The 12,931-nt window shown below is 42.9% G+C and overlaps 1 protein-coding gene across 4 annotated transcripts in view; it reads left to right on the top strand.

The window, feature by feature from the left end:
* The window catches only part of TSPAN18 (tetraspanin 18), a 127,938-nt gene that overhangs the window by 61,955 nt on the left and 53,052 nt on the right, over nucleotides 1–12,931 (top strand). For all 4 annotated transcript variants that reach the window (XM_075754678.1, XM_075754675.1, XM_075754677.1 and 1 more), the window contains exon 2: nucleotides 2,689–2,823. The gene's annotated coding sequence lies outside the window, so the exon portion shown is untranslated. The remainder of the gene's footprint in view (nucleotides 1–2,688; nucleotides 2,824–12,931) is intronic.

The raw sequence follows: 12,931 nt of genomic DNA, 5'->3' as shown, positions 1-12,931 counted from the left end.
GCCCAGATGACCCATAGTCTACTGGCTCTACTCCTCTTTGAAAATTCACCTATAGGGCTAAAGGAGTGCTGGATCCCTTGGTGTTGCTGTCCCTCTCTGTTCCTCTGCACCAGCCATGGAGAAGGTCCCTGGTTTTTATTGTCCTTATTCAAATTTCACACAAGCGTCTGCCTTTGCTCTAGTCAGATACAAAGGAATCACATTAACTAAAATAAAAAATCAGACTGTTTATGTAGGCAACAAGTCTTGAAGACAGCTCTCTGTCAGGCTTTTCTGATGTCTGCTGAGAGAAAGGAGAATATTCCAGCTGCTTGAGACACTCTCAATTGGATTAGATATAAACAAAGCAGGGGCAGGGGAGAGGCATGATCCTGCACTAGAGAGGAGGATTTAGATGACCTGAGATACCTCCTGTTTCTTAATGTTCCTTGAATAGAGATGATTGAAATGTCTCATCTGAGCAAGTATGTGCAGAAGACAAAATACAATATTAGTGACCCTAAATATGTTAGAGCTCTCTGCTTCTGATCACAGCAGTACATCGTCTGGAATAGTAATAGGGAATGAATGGGTTTTGCCTACACGGACAGCACTGTTCTTCCATAATGGAAAGGGAAAATTGGTACTAAAAATGCCATTGAATCAAATTTTTGATGATTCTCAGTACACCTGCCTGTGACACTTTCCATCTTGTAGTTTCAGAGCACTTTACAAATTTGAATAAATTAATCTTTTTTTCCTCACTGTCCTCAAAGACTGGGAGTTACTATCCAATACTGCATGTCTGAAAGTGCTAGCACTGCGTTCAATAGAGTAGTTTTCTATTAGGCAGCAGACACTTTGTCCTGTGCAGAAGTATATGGATGTATGCATGTTCTACATGCAAGCACTTGCACCTCTCAAATACTTGCCCTCCCCCTTTAAAGAAATGAGGATGTGGTCAGTATGTGTGTACGTGAAATGCCAGGTTGTGCAGAGCGGGGAAGAAGCTTGTAAACACCCGCAGGAGGCTGAAGCTCAGCTGAAAGTGTGCAAGTCCACTAGAGACACGGCCAAGGAGAACATCTGCTTGAAGACCTCTTTGATGGGCCCTTGTTCTGCTCACTAGACCACACTGCTCCTCTAGTGCATGTAAGATGAATGACCATGATGCAGAAGTGCTCCTTGGCAGGCTGAGGCTGGACACAGCGCGCAGTGCTCCTGTGTCCCACAGCCCTCTTTGTTGTCCTGGGGAAGTGTGAAATAGTGCTTCTGTGAAGGGGAGCAGAAGGCTGCTGACAGAGGGCCGATACCCACGTGCACGGCAGGAATTTCCATTCATGTGTTCTGGCGTGACGTTAGCACTTCCCACCCGGCTTGTAATCTGCTGTTGTAATCTGCTGGATTGACAAATGAATGCTAACTCAGCTCAGTATGGCTGTCTTCTCCAGAGAGCATAACAGAGGAGGGGAGCTTGAGATGTCTGGCTGTATCCCTGTCTCAGTGCCTTACAGGACTGCTGGGTGGAAATGCTGAGAAAGGACCTTCTCCCCCAGCTTTTCACCTTGACCCTGGAGGAGTTACTAAGCACTGTGTTGCATGGGAGGCACTGGTGTTCCCTGATGCTGCATGTGGACAGTTGGCATTGGCTTTGAGATGCTGGAGGGGCTGGGCAGTGTGGAGCGTTTTGGTTTCAAAAGAGAGCAAAGCAGCAAGGTAGACTGGGGGGGGAGAGAAGTAATGCTATGAAATGGATTTGCGTGGCGCCAGCTTCATATCTGAATTGGAGCTGTCAGGCAGAATGAGATCCAGACTCAGTACTGTTCTCCAGAGAGAAGCCGTTACGGAGCGATTGCTCTGTTAAGTGCTGGCTCCACCTCTGTGCCCCTGGTCTGGCTGACTTCTGCAAGGAGAAAACCGACAAGATCTGGCATGATCCCTCCTCCTTTCCCACTAGTCTTTCCTGTCTTTAGGCTCTGATTTACCTTCTTTCACTTGCTTATTGCTTTCACTACCTAAGCATCTCCCACTGAACCCCTCTCCTCTTGTCTCTGTTGGTATCTTCATCCCACCCTTAATTGCCTCTCGGCTCCATCACCCTACCCTCTTTTTCATCTTCAATCTTTTCTGGCTCCCTCCATTCAGCATGCAGTTGTACTCTATCCAGTAAATGAACGTGTGTGTGCATATTTGCTGCATACCATACAGGAAGGTGCATGTGTGTCTGTGTCTTAAACATTTAACTACCTTTGATTTTGTCATGCTATTTCATGATATTCCATTCTCTATTCTGGGACTTACCTTTGGGGGACTCACGGCATCTCTCCCTGGTGTTCCTGTCCTCTCCTGTTTCCCTGGTGACTCTCCCCTGCTGCACAGGGGAGCAGGAGGGGAAGATGCAGGGTAACTCTTGTTGCTCTTCTCTTATTCTTCTGGAAATAGTCTTCTTCCTCCTCATGCCTTCTGGTCAAAGCCCTTTTCTGGCCAGTCTAAATGGACTGGAAAGTAAGGAGGAAGATTTTGCCTTCAGTCCAGGCCTTGCCATGGTCTTCATGGTCTGCCAGATGCTTCCCCTCACCTCCTTCATGTGTGCAAGAAAGAGTTGATCTTTACCTAAGTGGGAAGAAGTGAGTAAAGCAAGATCATGATCTCCTCAGGCTCAGTATGGAAGTGTGTGTCTTATGTATTTGTCATTGCTGTTTCTGACAGGTTGACCACCCTGGATTACGGTGCTAGGGACCTGAAACAAGGACCGACCCTGACTGATGCATGTTTAGTACGACCTGATTTCTTGAGAAGAACAAGTATTTCTCTGAAGGCCTGTCCCCTCAAAGCAGCACACAGGTAAGGCAGACAGCGCTCCTGATGCTCAGGCTCTGCTGCTGCTGGGCTCTGGTCTTGCAGTGGTGGACTGAGCAGAGAATTTCTACCATTCATTTGGCTCAGGAGGGGCTTTGTCACCTCTGTCTGGCATATTTATAGGGGTGAAACCTTACATTGTATTTACAGCATGGGGAATGTTTTCCAGCAAAAATGTACTTTCAGAAGATCAAGGCTGCTCATAGAGTTTAGGTAAATATAGACTAAAAGTGTGGGAGGAGTATGCTGAAAAAAGAAAAATGTTACAGATGGGGTAGTAATAAAATAATACTTAGACCTCTTGTTCTAAAATAATTTTATATTGAAAATTGCCTTTATTTAAACAGAAAGATTTTTAAGAAAAGGAATAAAGAAGTGTGTGTTGGGGGGAAGGGGTTAAGTAAGAAATCAATTAAATCATTTAGTTTTCAACTGGGCAAGATGTTTCAGGTCATCCAAAAGTGAAAACAACAAACAGAGAAGCCCTGCAGTTCAAATCGCAATGACTCATGGAAACCAGATCTAGAAAAGATGAGGCCCTTCAGTCCAAACCCTTAATCCCCTACTAGTATGTAACATCGTTCCCAGCAGTGTCTACCCATCCTGTTTTAAATGATGGGATTTTCCCTTGTCCCCTTGGGATACTATTGCACAGTCTAATAGAATTAATCTGCTTACTTCTCTTTCAACCCCTGACCACTGCAGATGCAATTAGTAGTAGGCGATGGGAGGATTCTGTTTCCTATGCTGTATTATGAAGGCTTAGGGCTGTATTGTGTTAAACCAGACATCAGTTGCAAGCATGTATGCGTGAGTGTGGCTTATCTGTCAGTACTCATTACAGCCCCATAAACGTCTCTGAACTACAGAGTTCTCAGACTCGCAGGAGCTTTTCTACAATAGTAATTCAGGATCTGATAAGGCACAGACTAATGTATTTGAATGCCTGTGAGAAAGATAGTATGATTGGAAACTAAAGCAAAATGCAAAGTCATATGCTGCTCATGCTAGAGACTCTCAGAGGCAATTTACTTCTCTGTTTCTGGAGCATTTGCTGGCCTCATTTTTGACTTCTCTCTCGGACAATTTGGTAGGAACTGTATGAAATAGCTTTTTGCCGTGTGTAGTGTTCCTGGAGGTACCGCTGCATTCCATCTGCAAATTTCAGGCCTGTCTTAGATGAATATTGTGGGATTCTGCTGATCTTTACTGAAAGGCTCCAGTCAAATAATCAGATGAATATAAAGTCAAATAAATTGGAGCTGAAAAATCGTAGCTGATCTTATTTAGACTGTCTCCACTCAACAGAAAGTAGAGCTTCCTTCTGTGACATTTCATGCATTTTGCTCCTTAAATTTGGAAAAGTTTTAGTAGTGGGAACTGTTACTCAGTTTCTAAAGCACAGAATGGATGGAGTTTCGACCTGTTTACACCTGGAAACTACAGTAACAGCTCATCTGTACAAACTCTTTGTGTGGGCACTTGTATTCATCCACTTCCAAAGTGAATTAAAAACCACATCCTACTACAGCAAGCAACTGCACTATAATTGCTACTGGATGTTTGAATGAGGCTGCAATGTGAAGCAGGGACGGGGTCCTGAAAAACTGTGTACATGCTACCCTTCTGTACGGGCCACATCCAGTGGCACTAAAGGAGATTACCTTCTCCCTCCCAGTAAATCCCTGGCTCTAACATGCCATAGCTTTTCTGGAGTATTTCCTCAAATAGAAAGCCTACATAAATGTTAGCCACTGGTCTAGTGTCTCATCATCAAGATAGGTTAATTAAGCCTATTACAATCTGACTAGATTGCCTGTGTTTGTCAGATCAGAATTTCTTAAACACTGAAGATGGAGTTGCAAAGCTTTGATGTGTTCAGTAAGTCCAGTGCTAATTTGCCCATTGTTTTTAATCGGTTGAAATTCTTTTCCAGCTTGCTGCTTGGCTGCTTCATGTGGTTTTGTAGCATACTTTAAAGGATGGGGAGGTGGTGACTAAAGCGAGGTGTAATGATCCGTAGCGCTTCAGATCATCTGCAGCTTATGTTCGCTGTCCCTGCTTTGCCAGTCAAGCTTTTTTCCCAGTGAAAGTGTCGGTAAACCAAAGCAGAAAGGTACCATTTCTCCTCTACTCTTTCCTTTTTTCTTTTCCCTGAAAGTTTATCTTGCTGCTCGCTTTTTAAAAGCACTGTATTAGCTGGGGGGGCTGTGTAGTAAAAGGCATGCTTTAAATACAGATGCTGGTGATAGTCCTTTCAAAAGCTGCATTTCTCAAGCTGGGAGCTATTGACCCCTTTCAGTGCAGTCACAAAGAAATCCAAGAGAAAATGGAGGGTGAGGGCCAGCAGGGAATACATATATATATATAATTTTTTTTTCACCCAAGTTGTCTTCTTACTCCACCCCCTGCCAGGCTGGCTATTGTTTGAGACTCTACATGGGATACCAGTTGCCATATAAGGAAAATGGCATCATGCCACATTCTTTCTAAAAATTGATTTTTTACAGTTGGCTTTTTTTTTTTCTTCCTTACTGAAAGTTGTTCTGCTTTTGTGGAAGATCTAGGCAAAAGGAAAGCAGTAGGCTACAGTATGCATGTATACAGTCTTGGTCTGTGCAAAAGATTTTGCTGTGGCTCTTTTATCACGGTTTAGGTGATTAAGCAAAGCAGCAATACCAAATGAGGTTCAGCTAGTATGACAGGAGTAGATGATGTTGCTGTGATCATCCACAATCCTCCTCGCCTTTTGATTTTTCTTGCTTTAAGAGGATGTTCAGGCAGTGGGACAGAGGCATGGAGTGTCCCGTCTGTTCATTCACAATCTATCATTTATTCCATGTGTATTTCCAATCCTGATGCAAGCACACCTGGATTCTTACAAGGGGATCCTGCCTTTTGCTCCCAGGGTGTTCCCTACATGACTGCCCCTATTTCAGTGCTTGGAATTTTAAGGGGTGAACATCTCTTTCCACCAGAACTTTATGATTTGTGATCAAGAGCTGGGACAAAAACAGTGCTACTGAACTGGGGCTTCCGTTCCTCCCCATTGCCTGAAAACGTGGTTTATGAAATGGTGCTAATCCTGATTGCGCTGTGTTAGATGAGAACATGGGGCTGCAGAGACCTGAACCCTCCTGCTCCCAACTTGCGTTTTGTTCATTCCTGCTGATGTGCTGAGTGAGTGACATGCACCAGTTTGGGCCACTGGCTTCCTCTGCTCTGCTCAATGACCAAATCTACTGCTGGGGATGACCATAGTCCAATTATCCCCAAAGGCAGCTGAAACATTTGAGCCCTCAGGAAGCAAGGCTCCATGCAGCAATAATTTAGAGGCCGAGGTGCTTCCGCAGGCAGCAGGGGTGAGTCTGAACATGTGCCGGCTCAGGAAAAGGACTGAAAACACCCCAAAGGTTTGGGGTCTGTTTCCTGGTGCCACCATCACTTGTTGATGAACAGAAACTGCCCGCTTTTTGGAATTAAGTCTGAACTCCAAACAAATCCACTTAGCGTCTTCTGCAATGGAACAGCTGGAGCAACATGAGCATAAATAAGGCTGAATCCCCTGACTCCGGAATGCAGAGGCAGAGTCTACAGTGGGAAAAGCATAGGTCTGGGAGCTGGGAACACAGCCTGCTCTTGGAGAGGAGTGAGTGCCTGCTTGTGCATGTGTGTGTAAGTTGGTCACTCTACCTCTTGTGTCCTCTTGTATCAGCAATTGGGATACAATCTTTAGCAGTGCTCCCTGTGGTTGCCATCACTTCTGACTCCCTGTGATGCCCTGTTGATTATCCCTATAAAAATCTGTTCTGCAAATGACAATGTTGCAGACTTCTTGAAAATAAAAGCAGACAAAGAAACACTCCCTCTTAGAAATAGCAGCAACAAATTTTGGGGTTCATTTACCACAGTCATGTCATAATAATCTGTGTAATGCTGAGGTGTGATTACAGAAGTGGAAAAAAGGAAACAACTTTCTATAAACACCTTTTTTGCAGAAAATTAATTGTTTGGTATCATCATCTGTGTATGCATTGGCAATAACATTTTTTCTTTTTAAAATGTTGAGCAATTGGACAACTTTTAAAGAAATTGCATTTTTATGAAAATAGAGTAAGGACTTTTTAAAGATTCAGTGTTTTTTATAAAAGCCTGGTAATGGAGGCCGCATTGACCAAAGGAAGCAGACACCATATTGAGAAAGTTCTAATTTTCTTTAATTTTTATTTAGACTGACTTAAATTGTTTGGAGAGGCTGTGCTACTCTCTTATCTCTGCAAAATCAGTCTCCAATATAATAGATTATATTTTTCCGTATAATGGATTGTGCTTATACTAGATGTGCAATTGTGGAAGCCTTTAGGGCTTTACTAAGATGCTTGAGTTTGCACCAGTATGGCAGGGGAATGTCATAGAATCATAGAATGGTTTGGGTTGGAAGGGACCTTAAAGATCATCTAGTTCCAACCCCCCTGCTGCGGGCAGGGACACCCTCCACTAGACCACATTGCCCAAAGCCTCATCCAACCTGTCCTCATGTAGCTTTTTTTTCACAAAAGATAATTTGGTGCCTCCCAAATGCTGTCCACTGTGGTATCAAGGAGATAAGGCTCACAGTGAGTGGTGTGGAACGATGCAATGCCCCATGTGCTCAGTTCTCAAATTACCAATGAAGCAGCTAACGACTTTTGACATGCCTGTTGTTGGATGTCTGAGTTAACATTGTGCAGATAAATGGGACGCTCCTCACCTGACAGCTATTGTTTCAAGCTCTCTGCAAACTCCCAGGCCTCGTGTTTCGATTACAGTCTGCTCACATTTGTAACTGTCCTAATAGCTGTCATGGCCAATGATGGTATGTTTGTTGTATGCAGATTTATAAGTGAAGGATGAGCATGAAGGGTGAGCGTCAGGTGAGCGATGCATCCAGAGGGCAGGCAGAGAGCGTGTCGCCACCACCATTTCAGTTTTGCTCCAAGTATGCCTGGCGCTGGCCAGCAGCCACCTGCGAGCTCTGGGAGCTGAGGAACCCTGCTCAGGATCTCAGCTGGGGTAGCAGGAGGTTTAAGCTCTTAATTTCTGCTGCTAAAGGTGCTGTAAGCTAATTCATCAGGCTGTAAGTGGCTGCTGCTGATGTGGTGCGTGTTTGCTGCTTCTGGCTCTTAGGGTCTAGAGGTGACACAAATAGCCAGAGGGCTCAAACATCGCTGTAGCTGACTCTGCCAGAGGTGGATTGACCTTCTGAGAGGTATTGCCCCAGAGACTTGGAGTCGGTGCTTCTGATGTTAACCGTGGCGCGCATGGGGGCTGGTTTTGGCTGTGCATGTTTTCCTATGGAGTCGGGAGCTGGTGTGACATGTAAATGATAATGAAGGAGGAGGAAATAAATTGTCATTAGAAATATATCTCTATCAGTTCCCATCACTTAGTTCTAATGCTACAGTGGTAATTTAAAGCTTTTTTTGCCTGACTATATCACAGCTAAAGTGCTTTGCCAAGTAAAAATAGGGTTTACCCCAACGTGACAGGGCAGGAAAGCAAAGCTCCCTTTCATTGCCATGCTGAGTTCTGGGTGGAGTGGCTGAGATACGGTGTCACTCAGAACGGCAGTGAAGGCTTTGCATCGCTTATTTTGAGACCCACAGAAAGAAGTACATTTGCTTTTGATTTGCGAATTTTGAAAAATACCGAGTGAAGCTGGGGACTTAGTGTAAGAGCTGCTAGAATTATTCTCTCACTGTAGAGATTTCTCAGGAAGCAGATATGTAAGAGGGGTATATGTGCATGTATTTGAAGCTTTTTTTCCTTGGGCTTATGAGTAAGAGCTGGGATCAGCGAAAGGTGATAATTGTTAAAATCAGTAATAAGGATAGTATTACCCTGTAAGTAGTGAAATGGGTTTGGGGAATTTTGCATTCAATTACTAGCTCTGCGCCTAGCCGGCATTCTGACAGTGGGAAGCAGCTTGATTCCTGTCTGCTTTTCTTCCCCATCTGTATACAGCTGGTAAGTTTTCTCTTGTAGGAAAAGGTGATAGAAGTATTTTATTTTGTGTAGAAACTGGCTTTGTGAAACTTTGCATTCCTTCTCAGAGAAACCTGAAGGTGAAAAAGTTTTCATTCTGGAGGGTTTATCTTCTTTTTTTTTTCCCTGTTGCTCCTCCTCTCTGTGACAAAGCAGGAATGGGGAAGGGAAGAAAAAAATGAAACAGGTAATCCAGAAATTCCCTTTCCTCACATGAAAAACTGCCCATCAAAAAATGTCTATGCATCTTACATTAAAAAAAAATAAATTGAAAAACAGTTGGAAAACTTGCAGAATATGAAAAAGTTTATGCCCTTGAATGCCCTGACCTGTTTTAAAGCTGAGGTTTCTTTCTTGCATTGCTGTGTCTATTTACTTCAAAATCTTGAGAGCTCTTTTGGAAGAGGAGCTTCCATGTAGGTGAGCTGCTGGACAGGCTTATGCACAGTAAAGATAATGATAATCTAATGGCTGATTTGTCCTTTGTAAAATGGCTTATTCTCCAGTTAGCTTCTAATGGATGTGAGCTGCACCCTTGGCAGACGTTACATTTGTTGACAGTACTGGCAGATAAGAAACCAGGAACTGAACAGCCTTGGACATGCTTGTGCTGGACGGTCAGGGCCGTTCTCCTCGGTAACGCGTGGCAGGAGCTGCAAGGTAGAGATGGCATGCAGGCATTTTGTGGCCGGATGACATGGGGGAATGTAATGGCAGTGCTCTGTCTGTATTTTAGCTTTAGTGCCCAGCATATGGAGGTCTTGAGCTGAACAGGGAACTGTCTGCAGCTGGTACTTTCCTGAAAAAGCAGAGCACAGCACATGTATGAGTTGACCAACCCACCCCAGCAGCATGTGCAAAAATAAATAAATTCCAAAGAAGTATGTTTAAGCAACATAAGCTTCCTTTTTTAATCATTTCTGGAAGGTTTATAGTCAAATTGCCCAATGCTCACCAGGTGCTAATTTTCAGACTGGCTGTAGCACTGGCTTGAAATTTTAAAGTATATAGGAGCTTTAACAAGCTCAGTCCCTCTGTGCTGCATGGCATGAGCCAACCCCTGAGCCCAGGAGGGTAGGACGCAGCTTTTCCTGGGAACTGACTGTTCTGTAATTGCCATCTCAAACTGTTCCGGCAACTTTCCCTGGTGACTGTTGATGACAGGATATTAGAGTTTATGGCTACCTGACCCACTGGTTTCCCCATGTTCTGCGGCAGGGGTGGTTATCGGGCGTGGGCATTCCTGCCTACTGTCTGGGTACCCCTTGCTGATGCTAGAGAGAGACAGACAGACAGACACCAGTGCACTACAGATAACATGTATGTCAAGGCAGAATTTGTCACTGACCCTCTCAAACTGACCTGTACCATTTATAACCTTTGTGCCTGCAAAGTACATCCAAGAGTACATTTCAAGGAAGCTAAAAATAATATCCTCAATTTTAAGCTATTTCTCCCACAAGTATTCAGTCAACAAGAAGAAAAGGCCTCAGTTTGTCCTTTTTTTCCCATGCCTAAGTGTTCAGCTTTCAAAAATGGAGCTATAAGTTTATCGCAAGTTATTGGCCTGTTAGTTGAGTTGGCTTAGTGTATGGATCACGTTACTGGAAAGTGGAATCACTTGCCAGAACTGCCTTTACTTTTCCATTTCCCTTTCCATCTCCCAATTCTGTTTGTTATCTGGTAGCAGCACTGAAGGCCAAACTCTCACTGAACTGATTGGAACCAGGAGTTGGCGTTCTGCTCTTCCATCTCCTCCTGCCAAAAGCCAGTCTACAAAATAAAGACTATATGTTCAGATTACTTACATGAATACAATTTATTGTGGTTTAAAATACCTGAGGATCATTACAGCAAAGCTCTGATTCTTCTAGTGACTTAGTATGACCACATGGTGGATAAAGTTGAGTATATTCAACAAGTCCGAATCCCAGGAAAAGCGTATAAGTGATAGTGACTTTTACAAAGGAGTAATGAAATGCTTTTTTCTTTATTTTCTTTTATTTTTTTTTCTTTTTTCTTTTCTTTTATTTTTTTTTTTTTTTTTTTTTTTAAGATGTAGTTGGAAAATACTTACTTGGAAAACTTCAAACTAGCTAGATGTAAATGTAAACCTGAATCCAGATGTTTAGGACTAGCAATATAAATCCCTAGAGGTACTCAGTAGCCCTGAGTATTAGGTGTACAGAGCTAAAAGTGCTGCTTTAACTATTTGGGATCTTAGTCCTTTACTATATGTTTTTTCTGTTGATCAAGAAAAATGGTAATTGATTAAAAGTGTAGCAATCTGATATTTCTTCTCCTGTGAATAGAAAATCAGCTGTGTGTACCAAATCTGTGGATCACATCTCTGTATGAGATCTTTTTTTTTTGAAAGACAGAAATTACACAAACCTTTTTTCAAAAATCTTCACAGAGACCATAAATCTTCATAAAATCAAATTGAAATTAAGCAAATAGTTTCAGTCAACAAAAGAGTTACACAAAAGGTAAACATAAAAATCTTTACTTCCAGATTTTTTTATGCAACATATTTTTGTTTTAGAAATGTCAAAGCTGATCCTTTCAACATTTAAAAATAAAAATCACATTTTCCTATTAAAATTTGATCCAAGCTTTTTATAAAAAGAGGTTTTGCTTTGTTTCGTGTGGTGTTTCGTGTGGAGGGAAGGTTGTGTTTTGTTTTGGTTTTTAAGTTAGGAAATGTAAAAAAAAATTTTTTGTTCATCTTGCGTTGAACAAAACTTTGGGGAGTTGATGTGAAGAAATACCTTTATATTGGGGGGTTTCTCAGAAGACAAATCTTCCAGTTCAAACTGAAGCAATTCTACACCTCTGGTTTTTGGTTTGTTTTTTTTTTTGTCACCCAAACAGCAAAATCTGTTGATCTTTCTGATTATACAGATGCAGAGTAATTTTTCTTGGTTTTTGCTAATATAAAATTTGTTTGTGCTCTGTTATTGGAAGAGTTTGGGGGTTGTCTGACAGGAGAACAACCATTAGGGAGTTACTCTTGCTTCTGCTGATGAGTTGCTTTTGTCACTTGCAGTTGCAGGTAGTCTGTTTGCCGTAGCTTTTCTTGTTCCTATTTTCCCATCCACCTCTGAGTTACTGAATACTCTCAGCTGCAAGTCAAGGAATAATGCATGAGTGCTCATAGTTATCATTAAATGTTTTCTTTGCTAATTCTTTTATTGTGTCCCAGTGACTGCAGCTGAGGAGTAAAATGACTGCCTTCGGCACCAGCAGTAGGCTCTGTTTGAAACCTCCAAAGGATATTGTTTATATTTTGCTCCTCTTGCCTGCATCCCTTGTATGATGCCTTCCCCAACGAGCAGCTCTCTCCTCCCCATCTCAAGTGATGCTATTACTGAGGAATGTTGGATGGAGACCATTATACACATACTGGAGGTGCCCCTAGATTTGGGATTTGAGCTTGATTTAAAGGAGAGGAGATGCGGGAAGAGAATGTTGGTTTTAGTAGGGACCCAGGCTGTAGTGCTTTGCAGAACTGTTTTAAATATGTTCATCAGGCAGGGAGGTCTGTGGGTGGAGGGGAGGGCTCGGCGAGCTTTTCAAACATTTCCATGCACTGCTCAGGGCTGCTGTCCCAGGCACGTACTTCGTTAGTGCTTCTGGGAAAAGCATTCTGGGAGTAATCAATCAGTGTTGCTCTGGGTTTGTTCTCAGTCTAAGCTGCTCTGTCGTGTCTTTCAGTGCTGCTCATTTTGGTTTTAACTTCTGAACAAGGGATCAGTTTGCACAGACTAGCACCAGGCAGAAGAGTTTGTTCTTGCAATGGGCTAAGCCATCTGGACTTTTTTCTCTAACGCACTTAAATGGGTGTTTGAAGTTGTAGGTCCTGAAGAAGCCAGTGGTGGTAGGGCTTTGCTGAAGTGTGATCTGAATGTCTCAATGGTTTCCTCGATCAAGATTAAGTTGTCCCCTTGATCTTTGCTGTCACCTCCAATCTGGAGCACTCCTTATCTCAGAAGGGACCTCTGTGCCTCAGCTTTGCAGAGGTGCCATGTCTCTGACCTGGCCTTCTCCCCACCTTTTTTCTGTCTTT

Source organism: Balearica regulorum, chromosome 5, assembly GCF_011004875.1.
Source record: "Balearica regulorum gibbericeps isolate bBalReg1 chromosome 5, bBalReg1.pri, whole genome shotgun sequence".
NCBI lineage: Eukaryota > Metazoa > Chordata > Aves > Gruiformes > Gruidae > Balearica > Balearica regulorum.
The sequence above is the reverse complement of the archived record's forward strand: the minus strand, read 5'-3'. Positions and strand labels throughout refer to the sequence as shown.